General features: G+C 40.6%; 1 protein-coding gene across 6 annotated transcripts in view; it reads left to right on the top strand.

Annotated features, from left to right (window-relative positions):
- slc25a21 (solute carrier family 25 member 21) overlaps positions 1-23,469 on the top strand; it is an 86,687-nt gene that overhangs the window by 811 nt on the left and 62,407 nt on the right. The window lies entirely within an intron of this gene.

Below are 23,469 nucleotides of genomic sequence, written 5' to 3'. Positions count from 1 at the left end.
GGGCTTTATTGATTCCTTTACGTCAAAGCAGTCAAAGTCTGGACAGTGACAGGAGAGGGCGCCATATTGTTACCCACTTTGACATCAAGTCCGATGCAATGTTTCCAAAATGTACTGGATGTGGAACCTGTATTTACACAGAAACCTCACAATACTTATATTTCACTTTAATCTGTGACAGTTATCATGTCTAAGCAGTGACTTTTAAAAAGAAATAGGCTCCAGTTATTAAAACAACACACTTTAACCAAGGCCATATAAATGATTTATTTCTGTAAGAAAGAGAATTGGGAAATTTGCAAGCATAAAATGTATAAGAATGGAGAAAAACAACTTTTTTTTTTTTTTTTTTAACAGTTTAAGCCTTAAAATAAACTTCCCAAACATTAATCACATTAAAACTTTAATGTAAAAGCACTTTTCAAATGGATTACCGTATTTCAGCACAAAAAAAAGAAAAATCTGTGATACTGTGTCGTGGGACTACGATAGATAAACTGCGAAATAACAAAATCGTGAATGTGTGTTGTGTTTTGGACTGGCAGTACACGGTAGTTCAGTATGGGATCGATTGTACTTTTATACCGGAGGCAAATTCCTTGTGTGTTTTTGACATACTTGGCAAAAAAAAAAAAAAAAAAGAGGATTCTGATCAAAGTTGAATCAATATGTGAATCGAATAACTCCATCGTGACTCCACGGTTCCAATGTCTTATGGCTGCGGGACAAAAAGGAGTCGAGTGGCCACAAGTTTGCTCGCATCCCTTCTAAACTCAAAAACCTCTCCACGCCAAACCAACCCGGAAGTCCGCACAAGCGTATCATTTTGCTGTTCTTCGCTGTTTTTCTTTTCCTTTTGAACCTCACACAAAAATTCCCCTTGTTCCTCCCAGAAGGCCTGTAACAAAATGATATTGCGTAACGTGGTCAGCACATTGAAAACATGTGCTCGCGTTGAGCCAGCGCAAACACAATGAAGCGGGGTTACGGGGGCGGGCAAGGGGGGGGGGGGGGCACGTCTGGTGGAGAGATAACGTACATGGGTGCACCCTCGACCTCATGGGCAAAAACTTCAACTTGTACCTCGTTCACATGACCGTTACAAAGAGGACTGAAGTTGAACGCCCTCTAGGTTTTTAGTTTTTTTGGCGAGAAAAAGTGCCTGTGAAGTAGCACGAAATTGCAGCGTTTGAACCGCCGTCATGCAGGACATTCAGTAAATTTGAGACCGTTAATCGGGGAGGCTCTTGCCTTTTGTTTGGCTGTTTTTGTAACCCTTATTCCAAAACACAGGCAGTCAATGTGGATGATGTCACACGAGGAATGAGCACATTGTGCTAGCATCATCTTATGTACCTGATGGCGACCTCAGTTCAGCACATGCAGCGTTGCATACCAGTGATAATGTGCCATTTATCAGCAAAAGGCCTGTTGCGCCTCCTTGACTGTTTTTATTTTTTTTTGGGGGGGGGGGGGGCAGAATCAATGTGTGTCATGTTAAAGACAGCAACACGAAAGCTAACAGAGCAGAAAGAAGCATAGATATATAGGCTACTCTCAAAAAATTTGAGATTTTGGGCTTTTTGAGTGAAATTTCAACATGAATTCCACTGTAAATAGCGAAAACCACGAATAATTGATGCCCCCCCCAAAAAAAAAAAAAAAAAAAAAATATATATATATATATATATATATATATATATATATGTATATATATATGTATATGTGTATATATATATATATATATATATATATATATATATATGTATATATATATGTATATGTGTGTATATATATATATATATGTGTATATATGTGTGTATATATATATATATATATATATATATATATATATATATATATATATATATATACACACATACATATACATACATACACACACACACACAGACACACATATATATATACATACTGGGCGGCACGGTGGCCGATTGGTTAGATCGTCAGTTCTGAGCACCCGGGTTCAATCCCCGGCCCCGCCTGTCTGGAGTTTGCATGTTCTCCCCGTGCCTGCGTGGCTTTTCTCCGGGCACTCCGGTTTCCTCCCACATCCCAAAAACATGCCTAAATTGGAGACTCTAAATTGCCCATAGGTGTGACTGTGAGTGCGAATGGTTGTCTGTTTGTATGTGCCCTGCGATGGGCTGGCAACCAGTTCAGGGTGTACCCCGCCTGCTGCCCGATGACAGCTGGGATAGGCTCCAGGATGCCCGCGACCCTAGTGAGGAGAAGCGGCTCAGAAAATGGATGGATGGATGGATATACTGGACTGCAATTACCTATAGATGCCACCAGATGGTGGCAAAGGAAGAAAGCAAAGCTCCTCAACCCACTTCGTTTTTAAGTCAAATTAAGTCAAATGAAGTTCATTTTGAGAGGTTGGAGTATGAAGTCTGAAATTCTCAAACTTTTTGTGAGGCGTGTATATACCAAGATATCGCTTTGAGCGCTGATTTGTACAGCCGTATTGCCGCCATATTGGATGTGGCAAAGTGGAGCTCATTCATTTGCCTGCTTGGAGACACCTATCATTTGTTGATTGTGTTATTCATACATCATTTAATAATGAATTAACCAGTTATTTATTATATGTAAAATTGTTAAGTTTTCTAATCATGTTTTCACAGGATGGAGCCTCAACATTTTAAATTAAAATGTAATTCTTCTGTCTGCTCCACTTCATAAAATCCAAACTGCTTCATGCATTCATTTGCGCCATTGGAGTGTAGTCAGCCATTAAACACTTTTTTTCGGAAGCTAAAAGTACTGCATAAAATTGCTCCCTTGTCAAAAAAAAAATCTGGTAGAAAACTTATTTTATTTTCTATTTTATCGTAGAATTATCAATCTTATCAATCTTAATCATTTCACCTCTGTTGTGGATATTGTATTTTATCGTCAGAGGTTCTTTGTGTGTGTTTCTTTTTTAACGAGCGGTCCTGGTGAAAATGTGTGTTTAAGGGTTTCCCCCCCGACACAAAAACTCAGTCTGTAAAGTTAAAAAATTCAAAAATCAAAATGATCCCCCCCAAGACCAGTTCCACAGAGGGAACCGAAATTGTGCGGACGAGCAGTAGCGATCATAACAGGCGTCAAGGACCGGGGCCGAAATGGAACCGGAAGGCGGCCATCTCGGTTGAGAGCAGACAACTTGGGCGAGTTCCGACGATGGAGTTACTACAAATCATGTTTCTCGGTTCGTCTATCTATGACATTGATGTATAGTGACAAGCAGAACATGTCAATGCTCTTCAACTAGATGGTAGAGCGTATTATTTCAGTAATACTCTGAATACTTCTTGTGAATTCAGAACTTTACAGTTATAGTTGGTCATTCAAGGAGGAAGTACGATGCGTTCTGCTTAGTAATTTGGGCTTTCTTTGCCTTCCTCTTTTTTTGGACGTCACCTTTTTAGTTTATAGTCCATTTTTCTCTGTAGGATGCGATGTAGTATGAAATGTATTCCAAAGACTTTTGTTTGTTTGTAGTGTTTTGCTGTTGTTGCTTTTTTTTTTTTAACAAACGGATGTACCTGCATATAACAGCAGGTCTGTTTTAGTTTTTTAGCAGTCTGTTGCCATGTAACCCTTATTTTATTTACAGTAGGAAGATTTGCATCCTTGCGCGCTACTGTTGTATGGTCAGCATTTATTGCATGTAGCGCCAAAGCAACAAGATATTCTTTAACAAAACATGAATTTAATCCCTTTTTAAGTTAATAAGTGCCTTGCCCCCAGCCCCAAAATATATATTGGGTCTATAGTTAGTTTCTTTGTGCTTTCAATACATTTCTTATAGCTATAACTTATTAAAGGCAAGACTTTTTTTTTTTTTTTTAATACGTGCAGTATTTGACGTCTTTTCGAAAATGTCCACAAGATGGCGGTAGCTGCATACCCCATATCATTTAGTGCAGTACAAGTTGCTGCTTTTTTTTTTTTTTTGTGGGGGGGGGGCCCTGAACAAGACACACTCATAAGTACCCTCATGATTTGACAGCCATGTGCTAGAAAAACAAAGCAAGTGCTCTTATTTGTCACGGGGTCTTGACAATGCTAACAATGCTAAAGCTAACGTGGCGTTTTCTTTGAAGTCTCAAGCTATTGGAGCAGTACAACATGCTGGAGTTATCTCATCATTTTTTACACCGCCAGACCTAATCTCATACGTATATATCGCATTCAAATAAAATCTCACATTTTTTGCACAAAAATTCAATTTCCGATTTTAATCCATTTACCCACTATGTTTCCAGATGAAGCTAATGACAATGACATTATTCCAAAAGAAATTGGGTGTATATATTTGTTTTTCCTTTCTGGGACTTGCTTTATTTCTCCTGACACAGAACAAGCTTTGAGTTTGTTTTATTTTTTGTTTTTAAATAGAAAGTCCCCATCACCACCACCATTAACTTGCATTGACCTTCCATGGAAATAAGAAAATAAAAGAGTGTTTTTGTTTCCCTTTTGTCAAAATATCTACACCTCTGTTCAAAATTCTGGATCACCTAGAAATTTTTTTGAAATGAAAACATTGACTTAAATGAAAATAATAGTGAATTAATCAAAATTGATTTATTTGATGTAGACATTATTAATGTGGTTAAAAAAAACGTTTTTTTCCATAAATATGGACATTTCTTAGTGACCCCCAACCTACAGTTGTGTGTATATTGTCAATACATAACGGTGTGTTTTCATGGCAAACTTGAAATTGTCTGGTTGACGTCAAATGTTTCAATGGTAGCGTATGTATACACAACCCTAAATAAATGTACATTTCAAACGTTTAAAATCATGTTGCCAGTTGTGCAGGTAAGGCATGGCTTGGAAGCACAAACTGGAACTCCCGTCAAAAGTTTTCAACAATTAACATTTGAATTTGCAATGTTTTAGCGGGTCTTCTGCCAAGTTCACTCAGTAATTGCCTTCTCATCGTACGGAAAACTTCTTGCCTGTTTCTTGGCGCAAATTAAAACACATTCACTGCCATTGACGGCTTTAGAAGTCAAATGGGGAATGTTAACTGGGAAGGCTGGCAGTGAATGAGTTTAAACTTGTTGAACTTGTTGATATTATATATTATTGTTTTTAAATGGTCACTAGATGTTAAAAAAAATAAAATAAAAAGTTGCTAAGCTGGCAACACCGATTGTGCTTTTGTAAACGAGCTCCTCTTTGTTTGCAGCCATGTTGTGAGTGTAAGAAGTGCCCATCAGCGGGGATGCGTTTTGAACGACGGAAAACAAAAATCTACTGAAAAAAAAAAAAAAAATCGTCCTGACCAATAAATTCGATATAGTTGATAAAATTGATTAATCGTTTAGCCCAAGTGTGTGTGTGTGTGTGTGTGTGTGTGTGTGTGTGTGTGCACGCGCGCATGTTTCTTGTGTGTTTTCCCCCCAGCAGACAGGAAGCGGCCCGCCCAATCACAGTGCGAATTAGGCCTAATATTTATTTCCAGAAACAATCGTGTGCGTGTTTGGCCGCGCCGTGATTGAACTCCCCGGAGGACATGTTGGAGACAGATGTGCGCACAGTGATGACCTCATATGTTGGAAGCCATGTTGATTTTTGAGATGGACGGGGGAGCACTTTCTCCTCTTCCTCCCCTCCATCATGATGATGAAGAGGGTAATGATGATGCGGATGACATTGACTGTCTGATGTGTACAGGCAATATTTAATTTTTATTTATTTATTTTTTGCTTTGCTCTTCGTCAGTCTTCCGTGGCTTGTTGTTGGAGTTAACCTCTCGTTTCATGTGCGATAATCAACCCTCCAAGATTTAGCATCTCATTACAACTGTGAACAATCGCGCTGTCGTCTGAAATTACCGGAGAAAGTTAAACAAACAAACACGCATGACTTCATTCAAAAGAAGCCTAAAAAAAAGGGGGTAAAATATGCAATGTGTTTGTTCAGTCCTCCGTGTGAAGCTGATTTTAAATAAACAGATTTCATTTGCAGCTATTTTGAGCTCTGACCGCCACGTGTAATTGCATGTTAATTTGATTTGATCATTTTCAAAATGCTCTTTCACTATAATATAGACAAGAAATAGAATAGAAATGTAACGTGCATAAATGCACTAACAGCGGTTGCCTAGTATTGATAATAGTAATAATAATAATAATAATAGTACAGATGACATAGACATCCACAAACTATATAATGTTTCTAAAACTGAAATACTTTAAAAGTACTTCAAAATGTTTTGTTTTTTTTCATATGAAGCACTATTTTAAAATTTGAATAAACTTTAAGAAAGAAAGTGGTTCCTTATCATTGCTCACAATAGTTACAGATGAAAGATGTTTAAAGGACACTAATAATGATAGAATTTTAAAAAATGTAAAAAATATAAGTGACATTTTTATATTTTTGAAATAAAATGTGATACATAAAGATGACAATGTGGAAACAAATCTATTCAATCCCCAGAAAATGGTTCTTTATATTAATGTACTAAGCCTTTTTAGTTCATTGGGTGACCACTAAAAAAAATGTCTTCTTTCGAAAACGTGTAGACAAAACGAAAGCTTGTACACTTCAAAGTGTAGCGTGCAATGATAAAGTTGATTCTTACCGGACCACTACGAGCATGAGCAAAATGTAAAACATACACGAGCAGGGCCTTTTTCTTTTTCTTTTTATGGACGGACTCTTGGTCCAATGGCTTTCGGCGCTGACAGAAAACGCCCCGTCTCTCGGTCCACTTGCATTTAAAAGTGAATCTGCTACAGACGGATCCTGCGATGATAAAACACAATACGTTACGACCGGCGTGGCCGATAGGGACGTTGACTGTTTCAACGAAACCTGCTCCAGATAGGGTGCGGCTCGGAACATCTGGTTCTTTTCATTGGGAGAACATTACACGGACCGCTACTGGGTCTTCTTGCTTGTCACACCGGACATGATGGAAACATCTCTGTTTAGTGAGAGGCGTTCTGTGTTCGTGTGTGTGTGCAAGAGAATGCTTAGGTTCATTTTAGCAATTCACCAACTAGACCCAGTGCAGTGTTCCAACGTGACACTGTCATTCATGAAAATGTATTTTAAATATTTTCATACATTTTTAATAAAAAACAAAAACATTGAAACATTTTTATTTTCTACGAAGCAATTCAATAATTATTTAATGAGAAATTAATTGATTTAAAAAAATAATGAATGCATTTTAATTAACACATTTTAGAATTTAGCGGACCAGATTAGCGAAGAGAGAGGGCACTCTGTGGCCACCGGGTCCATATTTTGACCACCCTTAGTGATGTGCAAGGTGTCCATTTTTTTTTTACCAATATCTCTGTTACCCAAAAAAAACAAAAAAAAAACAAAAAAAAATGTAATCTCGCTATATTTGATTAAGGACAATTTTGCATCCCTACCTGGAAAAATTGTGTGTGTGCGTGTGTGTGTGTGTGTGTGTGTGTGTGTGTATATATATATATATATATATATATATATATATATATATATCAAAATTGTCTTAAATCATCTTAAAAATCTGAGATAACAAACTTGTTGAGCAGCATAATGGTTCCTTAGACATGCCTGGACATCCCTCACTTCCCCCCTTTGTTTGTTTTTTTTCTTGGTTTTTAAATGCTTTTAATCATGTACAGCCCATTGGGCTTGTGTATGAAATGCGCTGTACAAATACATTTGCTTTGCTTTACTAAAGCTTCCATCCCATAATGGCCCATGGTATTCTTGTGTATTATATTTACAGTACGTGTACTTATTTGTTACTTTGTGTGTTTGTGTAAGTAGGGATATGCATAGAAAGAAAACACGACGATTTTCTTTCTTTTTTTGGGGGCGTTGAGGCTTCACGGGGAAGAAGCGGCGGCTGCTTTTTCTCCGGCAGCTTGTTCCTCATCAGGCCTGACGTGCATGTTGAAAACTCCTGAATTGGCCATTTAACCCCGCGCCCCTCACGTGGCGGCCAGGCCGCGGACGACGCCGCCGCCGCCGACCGACCGGCCGAGCGAAACGACCGCCCGACGCGCTCTCTCTCGGGCCTTCGCCGCTTAAGTTGGAGGAAATGTTCAACGCAACTCGATCCGGCGTCGGCCGAGAGTTCAGATACGCTAATTACAAAGGCGGCGTGCTGCGCGCCGACGTATAAATAAACATAATAAGTAGTGTCAATAAGGCGAAGGGACAAGCGAAAACCCCGGAATGACATGGCACTTTCTCCGTGCGTGTGTGTGTCCTGCAGGCTCTGGATGAGCTGCTGCGTGTATGTATGCATAACGTACACACACTGAAATCCTCCCCTTACGAGCTGTGCCCGTTCTGGTAACGTGCCCGCCCACTTTTGGGATAACTCTATCAAGATGAACGTCATCAAGTCATTTGTCTCGCCCGGTCCCCGCGAGGATCTTTTCTCTCTCTTGCCCGGTGGCCGTGCTCAAGGCTTCAATTAGGGAGACTGAAATTTATAGACACTTTGGATTATTTCGGATCTCCCGCGGTAAAGCGGATGACATACTGGCGAACACGCTGGCAGCGCACCAGCGGAAAAAAAGAGCGGTCCGTGAGAAACTGAATGAAGGGCCGCGTCAGGGGAATATTTGTTCTCTGACGGGCTACCGTGGCGTGGCAGAAACAGCGGTTCGCGGTGACTCAAAATGAACAATCAGCTCGCTACGGAAGAAGTATATAGTTACTGTATTTCGTAACACGTGAAGAAATCGGTGGCTGTACGTGTACATTTTGTGTCATTTTGCCAAGTCAAATGTTTTGTTCTGACATTTCGAGACAAAGATGGGAGTCTAACATGCTTGATGTTCGTGTTAAAAAAAAAAAAAAAAAAAAAACGTTGCTAATTGTCCGTAAATTGTGAACAATCGTCACCGAAATATATGTGGACGTCTCGACTTAGACTATCCCAATCGAATAAATAGCATTTTCACTAGGAACCCTTGCCGAAAACCTTTAAACTGTCAACAAAAAAAACGTCATTAAAACATGACATGTACATTGTGTCGTGCATTACTTTATGTTTAAGAGTTTAAAATGTGTTTAATAATATAGATAGGGTTTGTAAGTGTATCGAGACGTTAGCAGGAGTGTTCATCCAGCTCTAAAATATGTATAATAATAAAAATGTGTGATCACTACTTTGCAGATTTTACCTATTGCGGTGGTGGTCCGGAACCTAGCCCCCCGCGATAAACGAAGTTTTATGTATTAAATGTGCAATTTGATACAAAAAGGACGTCCAATCGTGTTTGTGTCACGCTGCTAGAAGGAATTGTTCCATTCATAAAAACTCTAACTTGAAAACATTTCAGACGGGGATGGATTCTTCTCCCATGTGTTAAATATAAACTCCGGCACAAATGATAATTTGGGTTTTCATTTCTCATGTTGAGGTTCGACACATCTGCGACTTGTCGTACACAGTCCAGGGTCCCGCCCCCCCCTCAAATATTGGCAGCCATTGGCTGCATAGCTATTTAATGAGGATTCAAATGTTTTTGCCCTTAGAGGCGCACGTGATCCAAAAATGTCACAAATATAATTACGGGAACGGTGATATATCGCGCTAAGCGTTTCCTCTGGTCCCAGTAGCGCTCTCAGCGGTAAATTTGATGATGATGATGATGATGATGATGATGAAATCCAGTTTTAGGGTAACCCGGAGACGGCTAACTTTTCTGATGCGCCGTACGGCTTCTTTCAACACGGCTGACGTGCCGTTCAAAACGCGAGGAGCCTCTCCAACATCTGTTTGCCACAAATGTCAATGGAAATGTTAAAAAAAAAAAAAAAAAAAAGAATAAATATTAGTCCCGCAGTAGACATTTATTCTGAGAGACTTCCAACGCCGCTTCTTTCAAATTCCTCACAGCGACGTCCAAGCGGTGACTCAACCGGCGCTCGCTTGCTGCGTTTTCGACCAAGCGTTTCACGCCGAGTGGAACCAGGACCACACACGGGCCGGTTCTGCCGCCTTTGAAGCCGGTCCAGTGCGAGCGGGTCGGAGGAAGGTTAAGTTGTAAGCGGTCTGTAATCACCGGCTTTTACGATAAGAAAATGCGCCAAACTGGATCCATGGCAGAATTGGATTTTTGTATTTCATTTTTTTTCCCCTTCACAACATTTCCAATGTCTTTGCTCTCGCCTCACAAGACGAAACCCTCGGCGTTGGTGTTCTGGTCTTTGCCGGACCCTCGGCGGCTTTGATGACGCTACGTGAAGCGTTACGGTCTGATGTACGTCGTCCTTGGGGAAAGTCTCAAGTCTGCCGATTTATTCCGAAAACAGAGGAAAAATGACACGCTTGGCCTGAAATGCATCTTGCGCGATTTTGAGGCAAGCGTTCATATTAAAGTGTTAGCGTAAATTTTGCGGTTTTTAAATTTGGGCGGCAGCTGTCGAATATTTTCGATTATTCCACCGCTTATCCCGTCAATTAATGGAGTATCGGGGAAGAATTGATTTTGCATTATTAAACAACAAAATGTGCATGTCACTGTCCTCGCGTTCCACACTAACATCTGTGACTTTGAATGTGTTGGGCTTTAAAAGACGTGGTGAGTGATGTGGGCTTGTATCGTCCCATTTTATTGCATTCTCTAGTTATCGTTATCACATATTTTTGCATTTTCTGGTGACCATTCTTCGCTGTATTATCTTTTAAAAACATCCTGATGGTTACTACTTTCCAAGACATTGTAGAAACGTGGACAAGTTAAGACTTGAAAGCAATTTCATAGCTTTTTACAACACGGGCTTTGCTTGTGCATTTGTAGCGAAATGAAGAATTTCTTTGTCGCACCAGCGCGGCTTTTAGCGGGATGACGTGAAAACTAGTTCACGGATTTCCAAGACACTTCTTGGCCCGGGAAGGCTCAGCCGTTCCATTCATGTGCAGATCCTCGATTATTTGACCATTCAACAATATTTTGTCATTTTTGTCGCACCGTTCTTCACTGTTTTTGTTATGATTGCGTGGGTCGTGACTATTCGTCATGTGAATTTTTGGCCCACCCGATACAATAACACCGCAGCCCCTATTTGTACTTAAGTGGAGAGGAGACAAGGTAATTACCCTCGGGCCAATTAGCGAAAGGGGGCCGAGGGAGCAGCAGCAGCAGCAGCAGCAGTCATTTTCTAAGCCAAACATCCTGGTCGGTTTCGAAGGGGGCGGGTAGCTGCTGTCCACGGAAGGCGAGGGAGGCGCTTTTTTTGCTTTGCTTCTCCACACCAGTCGGACCTGCGAAACTTGTGCCAGATGAGCAGCACCACCTTTTTCTTTTCGTTCTCTTTTTTTTGTTGTTGTTTGCTTTTATTCCAGACAGTCGGCAGAGGGAGTGATTTTCTGGACCAGTCGGAAGGGTTACGCTGCAGTCATGTGGTGGCAGAAAGAAAACGTTCAAATGTGACCATTAGTGGCAAAATAAGAACATCTAGTTTGATTTAAATACATTAACCTTTTTTTTTTTTTTTTTTTTTTTTTTTTTTTTACTCTACTGTAAATATCAAATGAGAAATAAAAGGAATTAAAATATTATTATTATTTTAAAATTCTATTCAATAATTAATAAATAATTGAAATACAAAAAAAATATATGTCCTGTGAAATTCTGCCTGGTAACAATTGATCATTTTTATTTGCATGAGATTTATGTTAATTGAAGTGATATTAAGATAAAATAACCTTTATTCATCCCAAAATGGGGAAATTTGTAAATCAATGAAAATAAAATATTCTGAAAATGTTTTTGACAAATACACCTGTAAAAATGTATTTTCTAAAATTGTATTTATTTGTATTTTATAGCATGAATTTAATTTCAAATTATGTATTATAATATGGTCAACTGTTAAAAAAAAAAAAAAAAAAAAAAAAAAAAAAACACAATAACTTTCTAATTTCCAAAATTGGTTAAATTACATCAAATTTTAGAGCATGGATTAAACTGATAAAAATGTTCTTGAATGTTTTTTTTTACAGTAAACAAACATTTTAAACTGTATACAACAACTGCAAACATTGAAAAATATAAACATAAAAATGTAATTACATGCAAATCCAATTTTTCTATTAGTTTTATTCATTTTTCTCTATTATAATAATTATTGTTCTTAACAATTAAAATGTAAAAAATCTCTAAAATTTCAGCATGGGTTTCCAGCAACAGAAATATTCAATATTGAAATTTGATTTAAAAATTGTTGTTAATGTTTATTTTTTTTTAATTTACACTTTAAAAAAACAACAACTATGAAATTAAGGAAATCGCACTACATTGAATCCGTAATGTGGGCTACAACAGGGACTCTTTTTACATGGAGAAGATCTAAAAAAAGCAAAAAAGTGTGAGTGTGTGCGTGCATCGCGTTGGATCAGCGTGATCTGTTGAGCGTTGGGAAGTTGAACGGCTTGCGAGCGATACCCATCAGCGGAGAAACAGGGCGGAAAAAGCTCCCTGTCAAGTCTTCCTACGTGAAGAACCGAGCTTTGTGGGAACGTTTGGAGAAACTTTTGAGGCGTTTTTTTTTTTTTTTTTTTTTTTTTTTGCATGAAAGTTAATCAAATCTTGACCTGCTGACAAAAATCCACAATGAACAAATGCTGTGACATCATTGTGAGGTTTGGGGGGGAATTCTCTTGATTCGAATAACGCCTCCGCCTGACTCGCCGTCCAACCGCCTGTCGAAATCTCTGGAGGACTTTTGAGCTTTCAGAGAGTGACTTGTACACATGACACTGGGAATGCAGAATTCAATTGTATATAAAACGTGCAGACAAGATGCTAACCCGTGGCCACGGATTAGGCATAACGTGCACATGTCAAATGAATGATGTCCTCCTTGGACAGTTGAGTAAATAAATTGAGCACACCTGGGACGTCGAGTTGTTGGTAATGTCACTGTCGTGCTACGTTTTCTGCACTCGATGATGACTTTAGAAATCTTTGGAAACTTTAAACACTGAGATCCCGCTGATGCTGTGCGAGCTCTTAAGATGGAACTGCAAACAAAATGTCAGGAAAAGCCGACTAGAACAGTTGAAGTTGAATTGGGGTGAAATGGTGGCAGTTGTGCGCTGACTCCCATTTAACATGAGTTTGAACACGGTTGGTTGCTTCTGCAAACCGACACATCCCTCCCTAGTTGAAAAGAGGATCAATTGAGTTTGAAAGGTTATAGGTCACATGAAGCATTTGAACAGGGGTGTGTAGACTTTTTATATCCACCGTATTTTTTCTGCGCACATTATACCTATTTCACGACCACAGATTCGTATATTGTACCCACAAGTTTGCATTTTGTGTTCATGTTATTTCTATATAGTGGCCACAGTAAAAAAATGTCTGGGCTTCATTTTATTTATTTCTTTTTTTACATTTATTTTTTTAAATTGTGTGTTATGGTTGTAAATCTTGAGCACACTTGTCCAGTGCTGGTTGTCACTGTGATTTTGCACAGTTGTTTGTGGGCCGAGGCGAGCGACTTTGGGCATCTGCGCTCTCACAACAACCTTAACGCCGGTAATTAGTCAGAAATTTCAAAAAGGAAAATCAAAATGTAGTTTTGTTGTTTCTTTTGGAAAGTAATTTCATAAAAAGGAGAACGTGTAACAAATAAATAAATAAAGTCAGTTTATGAAATGAAACCGTAATTGTATGAGAAGGAAGTTGTCATTTTACACGCAAAAAAAGTCACATTTGTTTCAGTAAATGGTAATATTAGGAAAGGGAAAGCGAGTAAAGCCACAAGAAAAGTATTTGTTTGAGAATACGACAAAATTATGAGGGAACAAAATGAAAAAAGTTTTAGGTTAAGAGAATAAAGTTGCAGTCTTGATTTAAAAAAAAAAAAAAAAAAAAAGTCTTTAAAACATTTCTGTATTTTTACAAAAAAAGTTGTAGTTTCCAAATATAAAAACATAATTTTTTCAAAACAAAATAAGTTATTTTATTTAACATTTTTTAATGATTTTTTTTGAAGGGTCATAGTATCAGAGAATAAAGCCGTCATTTTATTTTGGAAGTTGTAATATTAAAAATTTTCTTTTTTCCTGTCACTTGTCATATTGTTCCAATAAAAATTTGTAATATTACAAGAATAAATGTAATTTTATTTATTGCGTAGTATTTTTGTACGTTGTTTCCGCAGCTTTGTGCATCATGTTTGCTCTTGAAACAAAATCTCATCCATATTTAATGACAAATTCTGAAGTGCTTGCGCAATCCTATGAAACTCGCACCGCAAATCCCGAAAGTAAACCGTCACCGTGTCCTTCGCTTTTCTCTGGAGACTCAAACATATGTCTTCAATTTCATTTGTGCTCCATTCCCCCAGATGGCCTGCAGGGGGGGGTGAGTAGTGGTCTTTTTTTGGGGGGGGGGGGGGTCTGTGCTTTGCTTGAGGACTCGCTTGAGTTTTTATGTAAGAATAATTTGCACTAAGTAGCCGGGCGACCTGTTTGCTACGCTAGAGCTGACATTTTGTTTATGTTTCTTGAGGAGCATGATGGATGTGCCCGGACTTGATGCTAATTAGAGCAAATTGTTGCAAAGAATGCCGAGACTCTGCGCTCACGCCGCTCACCGCTGTCGTACGAACCCCCCGTCGCAACTCGGCCGTCCGCAAACGACCGCCGGTCGCGGCGGGAAGATTTCACGGCCGCCAATTAGAAGCGGACACGACCTGAGTCCAACTGGCCGTGAAATTGTTGTTTACTTAGCGAGTCTTCGCCAGAGAAGATTAGCGGCTGTCAAAATCCGCAGATTAGCTAGATTAGCTCGGGGACGTCCGGAACAGAAAAGAATCCCGTTTGCTCAATGAAATATTTTGTTGAATGTCGCAAGACATTTTTTTACGGGCAATTGTACTATTACAAGAAAATAAGAATTGTTTTTCATGAATTAGTTGTAATATTAAGAGAAAAAAAAGTGTCGTAAAGGAGAAAAGGTGGTATCACAAGAAGAAAAAAAATATTGCGTTTGAGTAATGTAATGTAATGTAATGCAGTAAGACAAAAACAATTATAAAGGCACAATGTTATGGGAATTTTTTTAAAATATATTTTTCCTGAGAATTAAGTTGGATTGTCACTATACAAAAAGCAGTAAGATTACAAGAATCAAGTTGTAAAGTTACAAGAGAATAAATATATATATTTTTGTTTTTATTCCAGAATGAAATCCTAATGACACAAGACTAAAAGCTGTAATTTGTTTTGGAGAATGAAGTTCCGTTTTTTTCCCCTCGTAACCTTCAGCGATGATTACGATTACTACCAGTCGTAGTTTAGGAGTACAGTGTAGTGGAAGTTCCACCCAGAAAAAGTAGTAATATAAGAAAAGGGATATTTTCTTAGAAACTGGTAGTAATATTACGTGGGAAAAAAAGTGTCATAATTTCCAGGATAAAACCAAAATATGACAAGAATAAAGTTGAAATGCTGTGTGGGGAAAAAACGAGAATAGATTTAAACGTTACAAGAAAAAGTGTATTTTTATTGGGGGGGCAAATCGTCTTAATATTACGAGATTTTTTTTTTCCGACTTGAAAGTCATATTAAAAAAAGTAGTAATATTACGCGGGGGGAAAAGGGCTCTCTATGTATTTGAGACTAGTCGTAATCTCGTAATGTTGCGAGAAAAACAAATCCAAATAAAGAAAGACATATTGTTACAAGGAAAAAGAAAAAGGCTTCACGGTGACCATGTTGCACGCTCGCCTCGTTCTCAGTGATTGTGGTCAACGTTTGGCCAATATTACGACATATTATGACTGTAAAATGAATGGAATCAATGCATCCTTTAGCAACTTCCTCCTCGTCTTATGTTCACGTGGCCCCTAATTTGTTTCCATCCCTCCCTTTTCCCCCTCTTTCACATGCATTTGTCCTCATCTGCTGTTTGTGCCGCACTAATCTTTTGGGAAGGAGAAGGGAAATGAGCTTAGTCAAGCCCGCCAGCTCCGCTTTGGTGCTCACCTCCACCGCCGCAAATACAGGAAGACCCAAAACAACCCGATTAGGAAAAGTTCTCCGTCGCGACTTCAGGAAGAGGCAATTGAACGCATATGAATCATCGTGCCTCGCTCTTGAGCCTAGCTCGGTGTACGAAGTTTGACAAAAATGACGCATCAGTGTTTTTATGAATACAATCCTCTTTTCTTGAAATATTACAACTTTTATCTTGTAAGATTCAGACTCATATTACGGCTTCATTCGTGAAAAAGAATAACCCCGCAGTATTACTTCTTTGTTTTTTCTGGTAATAGTTTTACTTTTGTCTCGGTAACGATGAGGGCTCTGCACGGATTGGTGGTGACTGGAATTGTGGATTCAAGTGGGTGCGGAAAAACGATTAGCGAATCAGAAATTTCAAACTTGAATCGGAACGATTCAGAATATCATACTACTTATTTCGTCCTGACAAGAGCTGCAACGCCCCATTTACTTAAAAAAAAAAAATACCAACATTTCACGATATTAAGCCTGTGTTTATGGCCGACGCCATTTAGACTTACTGCAAATGTGCGCTAGGCAATGAAGCCCTCCAACAAGGCGATGTCGGAGGGCAGGAGACATCGCTGGAGGGGCGCACGCACTGGAGAAAGTTGATCAACCACAGTATGAAAGATGACCAGCCAGCTAGCCAGCTAGAAAGGAGGCAGCGAGGATTTTCGGTACCGGTAGGCGCAAAACCAATTCGACTTTTGGCCGCGATGCGGCAAGGGATCCTCGTTAAAGTAAGCCATTTTAAACTTGTATTATTTGTTGGACTCTGACCTGTCTTTATTTCGGAATATTACCAGAAATAACGATTAGTTTCTGATTCGCTAGTCATTTGATACTGGAATTTTGTGTGTGTGCGGGTGATGAAACGACTTTATTCTAAGGGGAAAAAAACATTTTTTCTCCCTCGTGATTTACCATGCCTCTCGAATTTTCTGTTTTTCTTTTAACATTATGACTTTATTCTAAAAAATATATATATATCACTTTTTCCTTGTAACATTACTGCTGTAATAATACAACTTCATTCTGGGGATTTTACTTTGTGTAATATTTATATTTATCCTCCAATCTGAACTATGACTTTTTGGTCTCGTACCATTGCGACTCCTGTGAATTACAAGTTTGTTCTTCAAAACACAACCGCTGTTTTCTTGTACAAATCGCAAACTTGATAGAATGGCTTTTCCCCTTCCCCTTGTATTGTTACCACTATTCTCATAAATGTAAACATAATGTTCTCGGATATTGTTTCAATCAGCATACCCAATTGTTTCCCTTTGCGTAAAACGGCCGGGCCTGTGTACGGATTCAAATCCCAACCAAGATTCCAAGTCGGAATCGTTTTTTTTTCCCCTGCTGAGAAACAAGCCTCGCTCGTGTCATGCGGAATTGCTAACCAAATATTTGATTACACAGGTGATATTCCAAACGTACAAATGTTTTCGTGAAGACTGTCACAAAGCCGGCCGGCCATTTTTGTTTTTTTCCTTGGCTTTCGTGTGTTTCTGTTCAGGTGTGTTGCTGGGCCTTCTCGGGGCACATTTTTGCTCTTTCAGACGAGAGGTTGGACGTCATAAATAGCTGCAAACGTTTCTTCGTAAACTTGGCCAATGTTTTTTTTTTTTTTTTTTTTTTTTTTTTTTTTATTGCCGCGCTGGATGGAAGATGTTCGGTGGGACGTGACTTGTGTGATATTTTGGCCAGGCCGCTGGAAGACGGGGAAAATATACACGCAAACAATGAAGCCAGGAGAAAAGCGCAAGGTGCCGTTGCCAGCGCTTGTTTTTCTTTTCGCGGCCTCCAAATGATTTAGGGCGGATTTTTCCTTTCGCTGTTTTCACAGAGGATTAAATGTTTAGGGCTTCTGTCTGTAAAGCCACTTTTGTGTCTTTGTTGGCTTTGGACCGATTTCTTCCAGAATGTTTTCCCCGCTTGTCAGTCTGTCTCAAACAATAGAAGGAATTGCAGCTATACACCGTGTTGCGATTTATTATGCATGTCGGATTTAGGTGAAATAAACATTTGAGTTTTAGCATATGTTGATATCAATCCCAGACAGGTTGGATCACGAGTTTCCCAGCCAGGTGCATCCAAAATTACTTCAAGGGACATATTACGGAAATGTATACAATTGCAGTGAAGCCTCGCTATTTGCTAGCATTAACGACCGAGACCCGGCGCAAATAGCAAAAAATGTGTCAGTCGTCAACGCCCCTCCTAAAGATGTTTAGAATTCTCAATTTAAACCCCATATATACCTCGAACTGTGATCCCAAAAGACTTGACTTATCATTTCACCGTGTGCGGGGTTACGCAACTCGTTTTCACCAGTGGCTAACTGTCGGCGATTACAAACGTTAATTTTGCTCTGATTCCAAATTTGAATTGCAGATGAACGGCGCCGTTGTGTCACACAAATGACATTTCCGGGTTCAAAGCGAGATCCAGCCACTACACACTATATGGATATTGTTTTACAATAATACTTCATTCAATTCATAATGGCATTTCGCTGGCGTCGGGTCGAAACCTTCAATGTCCAAATTAGGTCAATTTCATATATTTTTTTTTCAATCAATGTTATTTGTCAGTCCCCACAATGATTGGTTGCTTTTACAAATTTTTGAGCAATCTAAAATGTTGTGGCTTGCTGTCTTTGACGATGCAATGTTAACGGCTGAACAAACTTGCCAATTTTGGTCTTTTTTTTGTTTGTTTGTTTTTGGTGAGGAGTCTCCCCAACGCTAGTGAAATGCACCTTTGGCTAAAAAGCAAAGAGGGGAGCGTCTCTGTCGCCGAAATGCGCGCGTGCGGTCAAATAATGGCGCGATCATTGCCAATAGACTCTCAAATAGCCACATATGCATCGGCAGAGGTATGGCGCGGAGTCCCCGACTGGAATTGGTTCGCGATTGTTCAGTTCAGTGGCGTTTGGTTGCGTCTCGCGGCGGACTTTAAACCAAAAAAAAATTTTTTTTAAATGGATTGCAGATAGATGATTTGATTTTGGAAAAAATGCACCGGAAGAGTCAGGACGCGGTTTGGCAACCTGTAAAAATCCCAACTGCTACTTTCCTAGCAGCCTTTTTTTTTTTTTTTTTTCCCAGTGATACATCGACGCACTTACTTTTATTTTACTTTTATTTTTTTGCATTGTTTCATGTTTAGTTTGGCAAGAATTGTTGAATTGTCTGCCAAGGTGCACCTTCTGGTGAAGTGAGTCGACTGCCACCATATTTTCAATTTTTTTTGCTCCCAATTCAAAGCAAACAAATCGACCGGGTCGCTCGTGTCCCAACAAGGCGCCGCCGCATTAACGAAGCTTCGGTATCAACTTTTTATCGGCCGTGTCGGATCCTTTAGGCGAGGATGAATCGGACTTTGCCTGCCAAGACCTCATTTCCAACCGTGTTTGTAGAACTTCTTCATCTCGCGGAGAATTGGAACGACGCGGCGAGTACATTTCCACCCGAAAAAAAAAAGAACCAGCGGAAGCGTCCCAAGAGGCCGGTGAGTAATGTCGCTGGCACCGCGCAAGCGTACACACAGACTAATGCCGGCTAGCCTTGTGTATACAACAAGATGACAAGGCCTCGTCGGGCCCGGGCCAGATAACTCCATCACGGTCGCGCCACGCTAACAGGGCGGCATGACAAGCGAGAGGCGGCCGTGTATACACACATTCGCCGTGCGACTGGCAGGCCCGCCGGGGGCTCCCGTCTCCTTTCCCGCTCCAAACTCAATCAGGGTCGGGTTTCACTCTCGCCCATCCGAGGCTAACTCGCTTCCTCTGTCCGTCCCCTCACACACACACAAACAAATGCTCCCCTCCTTCATCCCTAAATCCTTAACCCACATCCCACCCATACAGTACGTTTTCTTGCACATTTTTACAAAATACAGTATCCCATATTATTCACGGGAGTTAGCGACCAAGACCCACCACGAATAGCAAAACATTGCCAACAATGGATACCCCCCTGAAAACATTTATGGAGTATAAATGCTTTTTATATTAGTGGATCTCAAACTTTTTACACCCAAAAAAATACTTTCCTCTCCACATCATGACCAACGTTACAAAAAAAGTAGCGCAGTAGGCCTCATCCAAAACGAGGCAGAGGTTTTATTACGCCAACGTTTATTTATTATTGTAAGCTATTATTGTTTGTGTTCACACTGCGCTTAAACATATAGGATTTTTTTTTTTTTGTGGAAGTACTTAAGTAGTCATAAAATGTGCTGCACATAAATAAAAATTTTATCTACATAATTGTTCCAAAATTAACAAGTGTAAAAGATCAAATGTATTGGAGCTTCACATTTAAGTAATAAGTAATATAATAAAACTTATTCCCACATTGTGAGACCCGGTTGCTCATATTAATCAGTTAAACCTTAACTATACCTCAAATTATGATCCCAAAATACTTCAGTATCATTCCCAACGCGTATTACAACATTACCCTTAAAAATAAAACGGCTTTCCGATGATTTTGTTTCAAAAACAACGTAAAAGATGCGGGAAAGAATCTCCGGAACTTCCGCTAACAGCCCAGGCTAAACGTAGCTCCTCCCTGACATACGAAGATCTTAAACAGTCGCGGTGGATCACTTCAACTTCTTTCCTGTTAGCCACGTCTTCGACTTTATTCTTAACCATTTTTCGATTGCTGGAAACAAACGCAGCACAAACATTTTGGAAAACAAACTGCTGTCATCGGGTTTTTGTCAGGAAATTCCTTTTTTTTTTCTTGGAAGATGGTTGCGCAAACATCAGAAATGTGGTCTTTCCTGTCTGAGTCATCCGTGTAAATAATCTGACAAGGCGAATAAAATCGACGGCGAAGCTTCGATAATAAAGGTTTTGTACTCGTTGAGAACATGTCGCTCCAACAAAGTCCCGACTGAGCCCCCCTTTGACGCCGCACCGGCGCTAAGCAGAAGCAGATGTCGTAAAGTTTACATAAATCGGAACATAATTTTCCTGTTTCCATCGCATTCTTCTAAACACTTAGCCCAACTCGCTTTGAAGTCACCCAAGAAATCTGAAGTCTGCCGGAGAAACGATAGCATCTCCTGGAGCGACGGAGCCAGGAAAAGGCGGGATGGGGGGCGGGGGAGGGAGGGGCTTGGCGAGGGAGGGCGCTCGCGGGATGTCGTCGGTGGCGTACCTGGCACGGATGTGATGATGTCGCTTTGTAAAGCTTAGCGGGAGCTCCGCTGCGGGTCCGATCGCAACGGCAGATAAAGCCCACATTAGGCCCACGTAACGCACGGACAATTTTGGAAGCAGCCTCCCGTGTACATGATACCCGGCGGGCAAGTCCATAGGAAGCCCCCTCGCGTCGCCTCGACCCACCTCCACCTCCCCCCCCCCTCTCCTTATCTGACACCCCTATCTTGCACCTTTCCTTTATCCATTAGCGCCGCCTTGCCCCCCCCCCCCCCCTCCCGGGTTTACAAAACGCTTCTCGAAATGTAAACCGCCTCCGTCTTGATCAAAGTGTTTGGCGACGTGGTTCCCTACAGTCCAAGATAAACAGATACAATTCTCTCTGTCTGTAAACACACTCACACACACACGCACACGCACACACAAAGGGCGAGAGAGAGGTAAGAAAGCAGAAGAGCGTTGAATAAAAGTGCAAGTTGTAAGAGAGGGCCGACATCTGCACCGCATTAGCCCACAGCGCACTCTGCAGGTTAGCGAGCCAAATGGATTGTTGTGGGCGGGTCTTGACCAGAACACGGGCATCTGTTAGAGGGTGACGGCGCCCATCATCGTGCGTTTCCCAACCATATTTTTGTAAAATTATGATTTTGAGCAGGTCCCCCCCCCACAGTTTCACGGTATTGCAATTACAGCTCTAAAATACATGATTTTATTTTGCTTCTTTAAGCAAAGCTGTGGCAAAATTTCAATTGGATTCATTGTTTATGATTCCCCCCAATACAAGTTTAAGAAATCTTCTCATAATTTCATATGTACTTTTGGATGAGAAAGCGAAGCGTGGAGAGTCTCTGTCGCGGAAATCCCCGAGAGCAATTAACGAATGGAACCAACAACTGCTGAAATATCCAAACTGTCTTTTATTTCTCACCCTTTTCCTTTCTTTATATTCTTAGAATGTAGCGACAACGGCGGCAAGGGCAAACCGCTTCTACTTTGACAACGGCGCGCCATTATTTGTGGTTGAACAAGAAAAATGCGGTGCCTCAAAAATTGTTTTCAAACGTTTTTCCTGTGGCAGCGAGATGGTTTGTGTGCGACGGTTCGTCGCCCGATGAGGGGTCAGGAGTAGCTGACTGGGTTTTTCCCATTTATTTCATATATTTTTATTTCGTGATTGTCCAGTCCAGTCCCCCGGTGTGCGGCGGGCCTAATTGGGACCGGATTGTAGTCTGGTGACGACGCGCCGGGTTTTGATTTCGGACGCACTCGTCGCGGTCGTCCCGAGCGGCGGACCTGCCTCCCCTCAGCCCTTGTTGTCCGCTAATGCCAAGTGGCACGCACGAAGTCTTCATTGGACCTCACAAGACCAGCTCGCCTGGTGCGCTCTCATCCCCGCCGTGCCCCCCTGCCTCCCCCCCCACCCCCCTTCCCCTTGCTCTTTAACATAATCCAATAGAGAGCTTGACAATCACAATTAAGGGAAAGGCAGGCGAGCCTGGCCGCCTTCCTGCCGTAATATGGAATTACAAAACCGTGCCCACTTACCCACCCGCGTGCGGCGGGTCCCACACAATGATGCATCTTTAGTTGGGCAGCATCCAACGCAACCACCAAAAAAAAAAAAAAAAAAAAAAAAGTGCCTGAGGACGACTTTGGGAGATTGCCAGCTTGGATTGGTCCACGTAAACCCACCGTGGCCGGTGGGTCTTAAAGACTGGCTCATGGGAAACGGGTCCACCTCAGATGATGTAGATGTATAAAGTAGAGCCACAGGTATTTCCCTTTCTTTCTTTCTTTTTCCTTGGTCTTCTTTGCGCGCGTTCATTCTTCTGCACGCACTGCATTGTTGCGATTGGCCGGCGCGGGCCCATGACGCCGTAACGCTGGAAGACGGCCCGTGTGATATTTACAGGAGGACGGGGAACATGGACTCTAAAACTCACTGCCATTTTCCACAGCTAGGAACAAAAAAAAATCCCCTCCAAAAGACCCCCTTTTGAAAGTCCTGCATGGGTTTCCCTGTCAAAGCAGAAGACCTCGGCGGGAAGTTGTTTGTGACGATGACATATTCTGTCATGGCGGTCTTGGGTTTGTGATGTCATGATGGCTATTCGCCACCAAATCCTAAATTGGGCGCGGGGGTCAGCGAAAGCCAGATTGTCAGATATCGAAAGATTTTCCTAAACGATTATCCTGTCGTGGGTATTGAGTGATTTCTTTTTTTTATTGATTATTTTATTGATAATTATCGTGGATTATTGGCCCT

Source organism: Phycodurus eques, chromosome 14, assembly GCF_024500275.1.
Source record: "Phycodurus eques isolate BA_2022a chromosome 14, UOR_Pequ_1.1, whole genome shotgun sequence".
Taxonomy (NCBI): Eukaryota; Metazoa; Chordata; class Actinopteri; order Syngnathiformes; family Syngnathidae; genus Phycodurus; species Phycodurus eques.
The sequence above is the reverse complement of the archived record's forward strand: the minus strand, read 5'-3'. Positions and strand labels throughout refer to the sequence as shown.